Source organism: Anopheles arabiensis, chromosome X (genome assembly GCF_016920715.1).
Source record: "Anopheles arabiensis isolate DONGOLA chromosome X, AaraD3, whole genome shotgun sequence".
In the NCBI taxonomy this organism is placed as follows: Eukaryota; Metazoa; Arthropoda; class Insecta; order Diptera; family Culicidae; genus Anopheles; species Anopheles arabiensis.
In genome coordinates this window covers 4147196-4159275 of record NC_053519.1, presented here as the reverse complement: position 1 = coordinate 4159275, position 12080 = coordinate 4147196, and the positions used below count along the sequence as shown (strand labels likewise).

At 48.1% G+C, this 12080-nt stretch overlaps 1 protein-coding gene across 5 annotated transcripts in view; it reads left to right on the top strand.

Moving 5' to 3' along the window:
• The window catches only part of LOC120905489 (mucin-19), a 161462-nt gene that overhangs the window by 40634 nt on the left and 108748 nt on the right, over positions 1-12080 (top strand). Inside the window, exons 1-2 of one of the 5 annotated variants that reach the window (XM_040316316.1) lie at positions 8403-8623; positions 8744-9159. The exons of 2 other annotated variants lie outside the window; for them this stretch is intronic. The gene's annotated coding sequence lies outside the window, so the exon portion shown is untranslated. 2 more of the 5 variants (XM_040316315.1, XM_040316318.1) reach the window with 2 other exon arrangements.

The window sequence follows — 12080 nt, the reverse complement described above, 5'->3', positions numbered from 1 at the left end:
GTGGGAGGGGCCACAGTTGTTGTTTGGAGAGGGTCGTCACCACGGATTTTGATGTCCAAATATTTTTGGGAACAAACGCTCTTATCGCTATCTCACGGGTAGTATATATGAGGCAGCTCTTACCTTTGGTGCTCAAACCTTTCCAGGCTGTTGTTTTTTTCTTCAGATGCATTGCAAACCTTTTCTTGAAGATGTTACTGGACTGTTTTTGTGGATACCATATCTGGATATCTGGATCGACGTGTAAGGCCTGACTTCAGTGTGTGTTGGTCATCTCTCAGACTGGTTAGATGCACCTTCCATGGAGTACCTTGAGAGACAATCGTTTTGAAAACCAACTCTTTTTGTCCTTCTTAGGTGCCATATGTATTCCAAAGCTATTCCTCCTCCACTGTAGCAGATGAGATATTGGGCAGATCCATATCCACAAGTTGTTGGAGATGTTTTTGATGTATAATTCTTTGTACAAAAATCATCTTGGATCAAACTTCCGGAGCTCAAACATTAGCTAAGCCTTGGACACTCTCAGTCTAACCGTGCTGAAAATCATATACAAGCCACCGCAAAGAGGCGCACCGCTGCTGAGCGGATGGGCGGAGGCCACAAACCAGTGGATTTCCTTCCGTCCAGACGGGCGACGCCATTTATACCGCGTACGCACGCAGAACACGCACGGAACCAAACGATGGCACACGGAACTGCTGCCGTAGTAGCACAGCATAATCCAACTGTGCGCACAGTGGAACCGCACAGTGGTTTGTGGAGCGGGAATCATGCGACATGCGTCTGCCCCTGAGCGGTTCCGTATGCAAGCGAAGCTGCCGCGGCTCGCCCGTTTCCGTCGGGGGCTTGTTGGCGCACGCAACAACAAAAGTTGTGGAGTCCGAAAAAACACGAGGAAGAGAGAGAGAGAGAGAGAGAGAGAGAGAGAGAGAGAGAGATAGAGAGAGAGAGAGAGAGAGAGAGAGAGAGAAAGGGAAAAGGAGAGGGAGGCTACTCCATCACTACCCCTTCGTCGCACTGCGCCCCCACCACGGTGCTTTGCTGCTGTCGCTAAAGGACGGTTGGGGAGGTTCGGTTCGGTCTCTTTACGTGCAATTACGGCACGCGTGCATCTTATGCGCATACGTTGCGTGTGTGCACACATTTGCCTTCTCTTTACTCCCCTCTCTCACCCCCTCTCTCTCCCCGCCAATTCCATCCCGTCTCATTCGCTGGCAAACTTTGGCTAATTAGAATGCGTTCCGGCGGCGACTTCCTCATTTCGCTTGCCATCGGGTAAAGGGAGATTGCGTTTTTTTTTTATTTCGGGCTACCCCTTCCCACTCCCGAATGCGCCCATGATTTGTGAGCGGCACAGAAAACAAACCAAAAAAAAAGCAAAAAAAAAACAGAAAGCCGCCTTCATCCGGAAGTGCGCGGCAGTGCGCGGAGAGACGGCTTCCTGTGCACCTTCTTCCCCTGTGCTGTGGCTGCTTTGTTTGAGGCTTGGTTTTATGTGTACGCACGCCATCCACAAGTGCATTACTCATCCCCGTACCGAACGTTTCTGGCGAAGCGCAAAAACTGCAACAATCAAAACATCAGCAAAAAATCATTAAAAAAATTCACAAACAAACCCCTAAAGTGATTCACTAAGACGGACCCGTACGTACCAATGATCAAAAGTCAAATCGGGGAAAACCTGTTCCTTCACATTGCACTTCCCCATGTGCCGCATGTGTGTGCGGTGGTTATTTTCTTCCTTGCTATTTATATTCCGAGCCTGTCTCTGGATCAATCGAGCCAGCAGAAGAGAGATGAATCAAGAAGGAGCGTTGAGCGGGGGAGGGAGCAAAAAGAACGGAAAACAGAACGCTTGGAACGTATGCTGCGTTTCCCGCTGTGTGTGCACCCCGGGTCCTCGGGCCTGCCGATATTTGGATTTGGTGCGAGATCTCGGCAGTATTATAAGGCCCCCTGCACTGCAAACACACTGACACAGATATTTCGCGCGCACGGGATAAAGTGAGGCCCAAAACAAGTGGCGGGGGGGCGTATAAGAAGTTCTACCACGTCTGCTTTGATCCTTGTTTTTTTCCGTTTCGTTTTGTGTTCAAGCATGGAAGAATTTAACAGTCACGAGAAGCGGTTGTGAGATTGGGAGGGGATGGGGAAGGAAGAAGCCTGTCAAGATAGCGGGGGCATATATGCGTTGCGAAATTTTGCGTGCATTCACACTTCTCGCCTCATTCATTCGTTTATTCCCGAGTGCCGCCACCCAGCCACCCAGCGGCAAAAGCCAACCACTGCAGGAAAGTAATGCAAACAAGCCCCGACTGCGAGGAGAATGCGCCTAAAAGGGGGGCGGGGGAGCAAATTTATGCAAGCCATAACAACGCATATTAAACGGCCCCAAAATGCGCATCAGCTGGTTGGCGCGGTGCAGCGCAGCAGCTCGTTTTGGTCTCTCTCTTTTTTTTTTTTTTGATGCAGCGTTTGCTGCGTTCAATATTTATTGTAAAAAGCTGGAAGAGCAGATTAATTTCGGATGCGTTTAAGATGACATTATGACACGATGAAAAATGAAACACCTGCAGTAGAAGCGGCGCGCCGCTCCAGTTGTAAACACAGCGGGTGCACACTGCGCGCTGCACCGCCACACGCGCATATACTGGTCGCTTATCAGCGTACCATCTGCCGGGCGCTGGCGATAGCGCAAACGGTAGGCGCAGTGGACGTTGTGTGTCGTGTTTGTCCGAGCGCGCGGGGGATCAAATCTTGTTGGTGACAGCACGTCACTTTTATCGCTCTTTATCAGACAGGGGTTTCCAGGAGTTCTTATTAGCTGTGGGGGGGGTCACTGTATCGGCTCCTTCTTCCGTGAAATGTGAACTAAATGGTGTAATGCAAATTGGACTCTGATAGCACCCTTGTTGGGACAAATCCAACAGGAATTTTCAAGGAACATGGACATAAAGAGTCATATATAGTCCAATTTTCAACGAATGAAGTTCACTTCCCATAAGAAAGAGTCAAGGAAAGGAAGTGTCCCACAACTGTGAGAACACCTGGAAAATCCTGTATATTTGCATCATCAGTGTTAGACCTTCCTATCTCTATAATTTAACGCATTTTCTCCTAAATGCGATTTACAAACCACGAAAAAAACTGTCAGTGAAAGAATGATTGTCGTCAAGGTGTTTAAAATTTGGAAGTTAATCTTCTCTCCCCCGGATGATTGTGTGTGTTTTTTAATATAAGAACCCACACTCTCAGAAGCGCCTGCATATCATCAACCCATCAGTCTTCTCTGTCCGCAGTTTGTGTGCGCAGCGCGCGCCTACACCACAACCACTCACTCTACCCTTCGGTTGCGTGTTTTGGAGCGGTGGTGATGATGCTCCTCGCCAAATATGCACATGAAACGCAGCAGCAGCAGTAGCAAGAGCGCGGGCCACAGCAGCAGCAGCAGGTAGAGACCAAGGTTAAAAATAGAGTAGCAGCGGTGGTGTAGTAGAGCGCGCGTCCCCGTGAAATTCGCGAAAATTGCAGCCGGCGCACCAGACACCTTCATCCCATCGTCGTCGTCGATGACTCGCTGCATAATTTTCGCTCTTTAAAACGCTCATCTCGTTAAGCGAGAATAATAATGATATGGGGGGGGGGGGGTGTAACGTATATATATCATCCCCCTCTCCTGTGCACACCCGAAAAGTGGGAGGTAAATGACGATAAATGATCTATTCGAAAATCGAGCCCCATCGAACCCCGCGGGGTTGAGAAAAATGAGATCATTCTCTTGTATGCATTCATCCCAAAAAAAAAAAAAACAAGTGCACCTGTGAGAGGGGTATTTTATGCCTGTGTGTGTGTGTGTGTGTGTCTGGTGCGTTGCGCAAGATTAATTCGTTAGCTTTTGTGCACCAAAGCAAAGCGCGCAGCGAAGAAAAAGTCGCGTAATAATATAATTAACGAACGGGGCGACAAAACAAACCAGTCACACACACACACACACACACACACACACCTTGTGGTGTGGCACCTCATTACGCATTACGCGGACCCTTATTTTTCTGCTTTTCCACTTCCTCTCTGCTCCGCTTACCACCGCTCCGTGTGTGTGTTGTGCAAAATGCAAAAATCAACATTTGCACGCGCGCATCACAACCTCCGCTGCTGCTGCTGCATATCGTGCGTGTACTGTCGTGGTGATGATTGTGTGTGTGTGTGTGTGGCAGTGAACAAAAAAAAAGGGAATGTGTGATTGTATTTAGAGCGCCCTACACCATCCCCCACCCCTTCGAAACGGTCACGATCGATGCAGAGTGGTGCGCGCGCAATAAAGAGTGCGACTTTACCGTTGACATGTTGCGCCTTTTTTTGTTCTCTCTCTCTCTCTGTTGGTGGTGGAAGGTGGAAGCAGAGATACCTACCCTCTCCCCCCCCCCCTTCCACCTTGTGCGAAGGGCCGTTCCTTCCGGTACAGTTTTAAAATCGCAACCCGCTGAACGATTGTGTGTGCCAATGGTCTCGTCGCGTCAACACGCTGTTTTTTTGCGTATAAGAGAGAAAGAGAGAGAGAGAGAGATAATGAGAGCGCGTGAATGTGAGAAAAGGAAGGAAGAAGGGATCGTGCAACTAAAGAGCTGCTCCGTCTGTGTGTGTGTGTGTAGCGAGATGCACACAGAAACACACACACACGTGCAGTGCGCGACCTTGACATTGAACGCGCGTCAGGCCGTGTGCGCGACGACGCCTCTGCCGCTGCCGCATGCGTTTGCGGATTTTGGGTCGTTTCCGCCCCCCCCCCTCCGCCAAGAAAGGGGTTGGGAGAAGGGTGGTGCTTCTTCGCTCGTGTGTTTCCCGTGTGTGGGGTAGCAGTCGGATGCGATTTTTACGTAAGACCCCCACTGTCCGCTCGCTGCTTCCTCTCCACACATTCGCCTCCCCGTGTGTGCGTGCGTGCGGCGTTTGGGGCGGCGGTGGGGTGGGGTGGTGTATGAGATTGCACACAACGTCCTGTTTGTCGCTTGTGCCGTTTTTTTTTGTTGTTGCCGTTGTTGTTTGGGGTTCCACACGGAACACACTGACACACAAACGCGGCTGCTGCTGCACTGGCAAATTTCGAGCAGTTTGTGGCACTCAGCTCCTTCTCTCTCTCTCTCTTTCTCTTTTCGCTCTCAGCTGTTTCTGTATTTGTGGCGGGGGGGGGGGGGGGGGATTAGTGATGTGTGAGTAGGATGAGCCAATAATCCCGCATGTACCACACGTACACATAGGAAAGAAAGACAGTGTCAGCAGTGTACTACTGCGCGCACACGCAATTATCAAGCGAGATCAACAAAACAATTACCAGCTAATGTCACTTTGACGCATCCCGCGTGCGCGCCATCTTCCGTCCGTGGCGAAAAGTGCATCACCTCTTCTTTTTCTTCTTCTTCTTCTTTTTTTGCAGAGGGGTAATGGTGGGGAAGTTAATTGGAGAATGCACAGCATTCATCATCATCTCTACGTCGGCCGATCCAACACTCTGTACTGTTGGTGTGTTTTGTCATTACCATTTGTGTGTGTGTGTGCGTGTGCGTGTGTGAGTGTAATAATGATGGGAAAAATGAAGATTTCGTCGCAAACCGATGCCGGCTAGCTCCGAAGTTTTGTGGAAACGATTCCAGATAGTAGATCCGGAATCAGTTTCCGGAATCGATTCCAGAATTGGCTCTGAAATCAGAGTCGGCTTTGGCATTTTCATAAAGGCTGGGGTACATTGTACGTGCTCGCTAGTGTAAGTTCAATTTTCACTAGCGCATCTGGCGGCGGCTGATGGAAGCTTTTTTTTGGTAATCGAGGGAACGCTTGGGCCGGATCTCAAATTTTTAGTAGTTTTTTCACCGTTTTTTGATGCGAAAATGGCTGAAATGCATCCAGACTATTGTGTCTACCTTCTACTAAGCTTGTTTCGTCTGATTTAAGTAAAAAAAAAAAAACATGGAAAAATAATATATTTTCTGAAGTGGTTCCAAAATGCTTCGGTTAGCCGCCGCCAGATGCGCTAGTGAAAATCGAAATTACACTAGCGAGTACGGACAATGTACCCCGGCCTTAGGAAGAGGCGTTTGGATCCAATGATGCTACGAATTGATAGCCGCAGAGAATCATTGCGATTCCCAGGTCGATTATGATTCCGGAGCCGGCTCCAGAATCGGAATCGGCTCCGGAATGGTGCTGTCCATTCGGTGACCTTCAGTGTGCTGTTGTTCCCGGGCAGCGGCTGATGATCTTGGCCTGCCGCTGGCAGCCGCACTTCTGTCGAAATATCAATCATTTGCGCTGTGTGTTTTGGGTATACTATTTTCGGGTGAATTTCGTGCAGTTGTTGCAGGAACACAAATCCGAGACGAGTACGTGCGTGCGTGCGTGCCCGGTGTGCGCTCATTCCTGCACACCACGCCAACACGTGTGCGTTGCGCGCAGCATGACTGCACCGGGGGGGATGGCATGCACGCAGGAATGAATCAGACGCGCATGACGCAGAATTGTAAGAACGTGCGCCGGGGTGGAAGTAGTGCTTTGTTCGCTGCTTCACTGTGGTGGATGGTTGGTCGCATTCGATCGCATATTGGTCAAAGGCGCCCAGCGATACAAATCGGACAATAAAGTACCCCTAGCACAGCACACAAATTGCCGGTAATTTGAAAGTAATTTAATGGTAAACTAGCAGTCATTAATTAACCCATTCGAGCAGTTATTACTGATCCTGTTCGGTATGGTTGTTTTTTGTTTAATAACACTCACTTAGTGGTGTGCTTTATGAATTAACCCATTGCGAATCTCTCATGAATCTCCAAATATTGCTGAATCCACAAAGCATCTAAAGATCTCTAAAATGGATAAGTTTTTATTTGTATTTTGTTATCTCAGAATATTTATGAACTTCGTAACATCATAAGCAGTCATCTTTTGGGCGACTGCGACCAACGCGGTCTTGCCCTGCCTATACAGGCTTTCGAGACTTATTGCGAGCGTCCACACATGAGGTTCAAACCAGCCGAAATCGTACAAAATCATGAAAAAGTCTGCTCCCTTCCGTTCCGGCGTCCACCCGACGTTTACCGAGCCGAAGCCGAACAGCTGTGTTCGTTAAAAATGTGTGCGTATCAGGTAGCAGCACTTCAGGTAGCAGGTGGAAACGTTTCTATGTGTTTTTTGCCTTTCCTTGCCTTGAGATCCTGATGACGCCTTGAAGCACGCATACCTTACGGGGACGGTCGTGGTATAAGCCTATCCCTTTTACGCTAATGGAAGACATAATCGTATGCTATCGGCTCTGCATTCGGCCATGGGCAGACCCGTGAGCGTCGTCTGTACGCGGGCATTCAGCACCAAGCAGCCAAATAGTCAATCCTTGTTACGATGGAGACGGGGGTCCATATGAGGCTTGCTACAATTTTATCTGTCTTTAGGATGAACATTTGAATGTCCTTCCTTTTTCATTTGAATGTCCTGTGTAGCCTAGTAAGACTAAAACAAAACTTTCGCTTAAGACTGAAGCTCTGTTAAGACTACTAGTTGAAAGCATTCATTCATTCATTCATTCAATACATAATAGGCATTTCAAAATATGTTCTTAAACCCCAAGGTTCCTATGAAAAGTCTAAAAACGTACTTCAGAAAACATTTAGCCATCACACCGCTAATTTTGGTGTTAACGGACAATCTTACCAGCGTCTTGAAGGTTTTATAACTAAAGCATCTTCAAAAGACATGTTAAAACTGTGTGACCTAGCATACTCATAGTAAAGCATTCTTTAGACATGTTTAGACAAGTCTAAAGCCATAGGAAATAGTTCTCGGGAGTCGTTGACACACGAGACATCTGCTCATGGATCTACCTGTCGTTTCGTGATGTCCGTGCTTTATAGAATGCTCGCTCGATGGCGATGTTGTTTCTTTTTTTATCTGTCAAATAAGCTTCGCTCGCTCGAACTACTATCGCCTGCCGGGACTGTGTTCTCCCTGCCCGAATTCTTCTACACACATTGCACAACGCTACCTTTTCGCTCAGCGGGCCGCTTTTCCTTTCGCTTTAGCGTGGTCTGTGTAGGGCGAGGATGCTTTTTTAAAACACAAAGACAAATTCGTATCACTGCGAAGCTCTCTTCGGGTCGGTTGAAGCGGGTTGAAGCGCATCATCTTGTGCACTACGCGTGTTCTTGCACCTCTCTCTTCACCGTGTGTATCACCACCATCCGTCGAAGGGCGGCAAACACGCGCGTGTAGGCTCGGATTGGCCGTCCGCCGCCGCCGCTGCTGCTGATGCGTCACACAAATGTGCAACCAAAATAAAATCAACCCGTTTTCTCCCTCCAACCGCGCTTGCACCTCGCGCAACAAACGGGGTGTGCAACAGGAAGGACGCATCGGATCGCGAAGCTTTTGCAGTGGGGAAGTGATACACCCACGGTCGTGCAGGGTAAACTCGGAAGATCGATCAGTCGGTGGACGGTAATCAATCGGTTAGGTTTTACTTCCACATTCGCTCGTGCCGCGAACGACGCGCCGACACGCACACGCGACACACCGGCCTCATTATTGATATATTGTAAAAACACGACAACGAGAAGAAGAAGAAGCGTGCGTAAAGGTCCAGGTGGTTGCATTTTTTCTTTTGTCGTGCGTGGTGGTCGTGTTTCTGTAGTGTGCAGTGAGTGCTGTTTTCCTTTCGGGTTTTCTAATGTTTATCCCACATCTATTCTAATTGCAGTGTATTGTGTATATGCGTATGTGTGCGGGCAACTAATAAGTTAATTTGATGTTTTTGGTATGAAAAGAAAGTTACATTTGCATGGAAAAGTGATTCGCAAAGTGCGCGCAGCAATAGTGCGTCGTTGTAATGTGCAGGAAAGTTGCGACGTTTTCCAAAGCGTTAGTTTACGATTTAAATCAAAAAGTCAGTGATTAGTGGGAACAAAAAAATGGGAGAAAAATAATGATGTTCGTGTGACAACAAAACGCGATTCTTCTATGAAAGGGAAATGAAAGTATAAATTAGATAACAAGGGAAACGGAAATCAAAAGATAAAGAGCGTAAATACAAACCTTAAAGAGGGACTGCGCATCATCGCGCTTCTAAGTAAAGTGCGTCAGAACGATAAACAAAAACTAAGAATTCTACGGCAGGTTAGTTTCTATCCCTGTCTATGTCTCTCTATCTCTCTCTCTCTCTCTCTCACACACACACACACACACACACACACACACACACACATACACACACACACGCACACACACACACACACACACACACACACACACACACACACACACACACACACACACACACACACACACACACACACACACACACACACACACACACACACACACACACACACACACACACACACACACACACACACACACACACACACACATACACACACACACACACACACACACACACACATGCTTATTCCATCTCACTTGTGCTATTATTTGCTGTATCTAGTATATCCAGTGCATCATCTTCACTTGTGGTGTGCTCTCGGGCTATTGTTAGTCCGGTTCCAACGCCGGCTAAATCGGAATCACTAGTTCCGCCCAGAGTTTTAGTCGCTCGGAATAGGAGTCGTCCGAAGCCCTTGTTAACCCGAGAAGGATTCGTCGGGAGTCGCCCGGAGAAGGAGTCGTTTGGAGTCCGCTGGAGTCAGCGAACTCCGGGCGGCTCCGACTCCAGGCAACTTCCTGGAGGCTTCGATTTCGGGCGACTTTGAATGATTTTGATTCCGCCAGAGTCCGGACGACTCCGGCCGAGTGTCCGACTCTGAACAATTCCGGTCGATTTCGGACGACTTCGAACGACTCCAGATGATTCCAGACGACTCCGGCCGAGTCTTAGACTCTGGACAATACCGGACGACTTCGGACGACTCCAGATGATTCCAGACGACTCCGGCCAAGTCTCCGACTCTGGCCAACACCGAATGACTTTGGACAACTCCGACCGAATCTGCGACTCTGAACATCTCCAGACGACTTCGGAAGACTCCAGATGATTCCAGACGCCTCCGGCCGAGTCTCCAACTCTGGCTAACACCGAAAGACTTTGAACGACTTCGTGCGACTCTGGATGCCAGATACCAGAGGATTCTAGAAAACTCCGGATGACTCTGGAAGATTCAAGATGACTCCGTCACCGGACGACCCTAGATAACTCTAGACATCTTGGGATGACTCCGGATAGCTTCGGACATCTCTAGATGACTCCGAAAAACTCCGGATGACTCCAGACGAATCCTATCGGCACCGGATAATACTGGTCGTAATGTCCAAAGTCGGCTGCGCAAATTTGCCCAGTCAGTTTGGAGTCAACTCCGGGATGTTTGCCACCTTTACCCATCACTAATTTTCATTCTACCAAGGTTGCATTGGTCACGATCCGCCACCCCCCTTCACTCTGTGTGCCATATGGTATGCGTGTGGAGCTGTCGGACCTCCCCACCTCCACTGCAATTGTCACTGCAGCGTGCGCACAAGTTCTGGAGGGGTTCAGGTGTTGCTAAAGGGATGAAGCATCTAATTGTCAATTCCAACCATCATCTTTACGCAACATCACACCGCGCTCTATCTGCCGCTCGGGTGCAACATCGTGCACGCTCTGGTAAAGGAAGTGATATTGTTAGTAGTGTTAGTTGAGTCATTGAGGTGATGCTGTGACGCTGCTAGAAATATAGAGTTGCATGAGATTTGTTTCGAAACAGGGGCGACACAAAGAAAGGAAAGTTTCATTGCGTTGTGTTGATTCTTTCTCAAGCAGAAGAAAGCGTTTATTTGGAGCTTCTTTTAATATATTTGTGCGGGAAAAATAATGTGCAAAGCGAAAGCGCAACCCCGTGTGTTTGTCGTGGAGTGATGGTCGCGCACTCACTCTCTTATCATCGATCAACATCGGTCGTTGTTACGCGGCCCCTTCGGCCGCTGCTGCGCTCTGCTAATCTTGTCATCAATCTCCGCGCGCTCCGTGATCATCATCATCATCATCAACATACACACACACGGGCCTAGGCGGGAAACGCTAGCGCTGCATTTTCGCGCCCTCTCGAGTGCCCTTCGCTTCGTACCTCCCCATCACACAAACGCTGGAGAATAGTCCCTTTTACGTGCGCGTGTGTCTACATTCACCATGCACTCAGCACGCATCTCTCGCCACACACACACGTTGTTGTGGTCGAGGTCGTTTTTTTTATTATCTCGTTTATGGTTTGCTGAAACGGTTTTTTGCTAGGGGAGCCCACTCACTCAATCTCAAGGTGATACGGGGGTATTACCGTGCGCGCGGAACGTGTGCTCATCTCTGGCGAGCGTTGGAGTAGCGGCCAAAGCATTAAAAAACAGAACTCATCTTGTTCCATTTCTGTAGTCGCTTTTAAGAGTGTTATTTAGTGTTGTTAATTTTAATTTTATTTTAATTTATTTATATATTTGTCTTTTTTTTGCAGGTACGTACACTCGCTTTCTGATTGCAACAGGGGCCAGGCGGCTCCATCGAGATGATGCTGTGTTGAGTACAGTCTTTTTTTGGGGTCAGTTTGTAAGTATTTTAGCTGCGTAGTGAGACGAAGAAGAAGACGATTCTATTCTATCAATTCAATACAGTACACAACTACACAACAATAGGAACGAAAGTCAATTCCGCTCGTGACAATTGAGCGAAGAAGAGACAAGAAAGGTTGTTTTTTTTTTGTTTTTAAGAAGCAAACGAGCTGTGATTTTTTTTAAAATTTATTCTGTTACTTGTGTTTCCATCCATTGGAAAATGAAATTGCGAATCCTCTCGAACAAGGATGCATATCACCCCGACGCTGCTGTGCCCTTTCCAGAAAGGGGTTAAATTTTCAATGAATGAATCTGCTTCTTTTTTTGTATTGTTTATCCCAATTTATCGACCAAAAGTCCGTAATTGACGCGTTTAACCTACTGCTCCAGTTATCGATCCCTCTCCTGCCGTGCGAATGCCGCCGGCAAACACACCGCGATACGATTTCCGATACACACAGACACCAAATCAACCGATTTAGGTTTGATGCCAAAGCGCGCGCCAC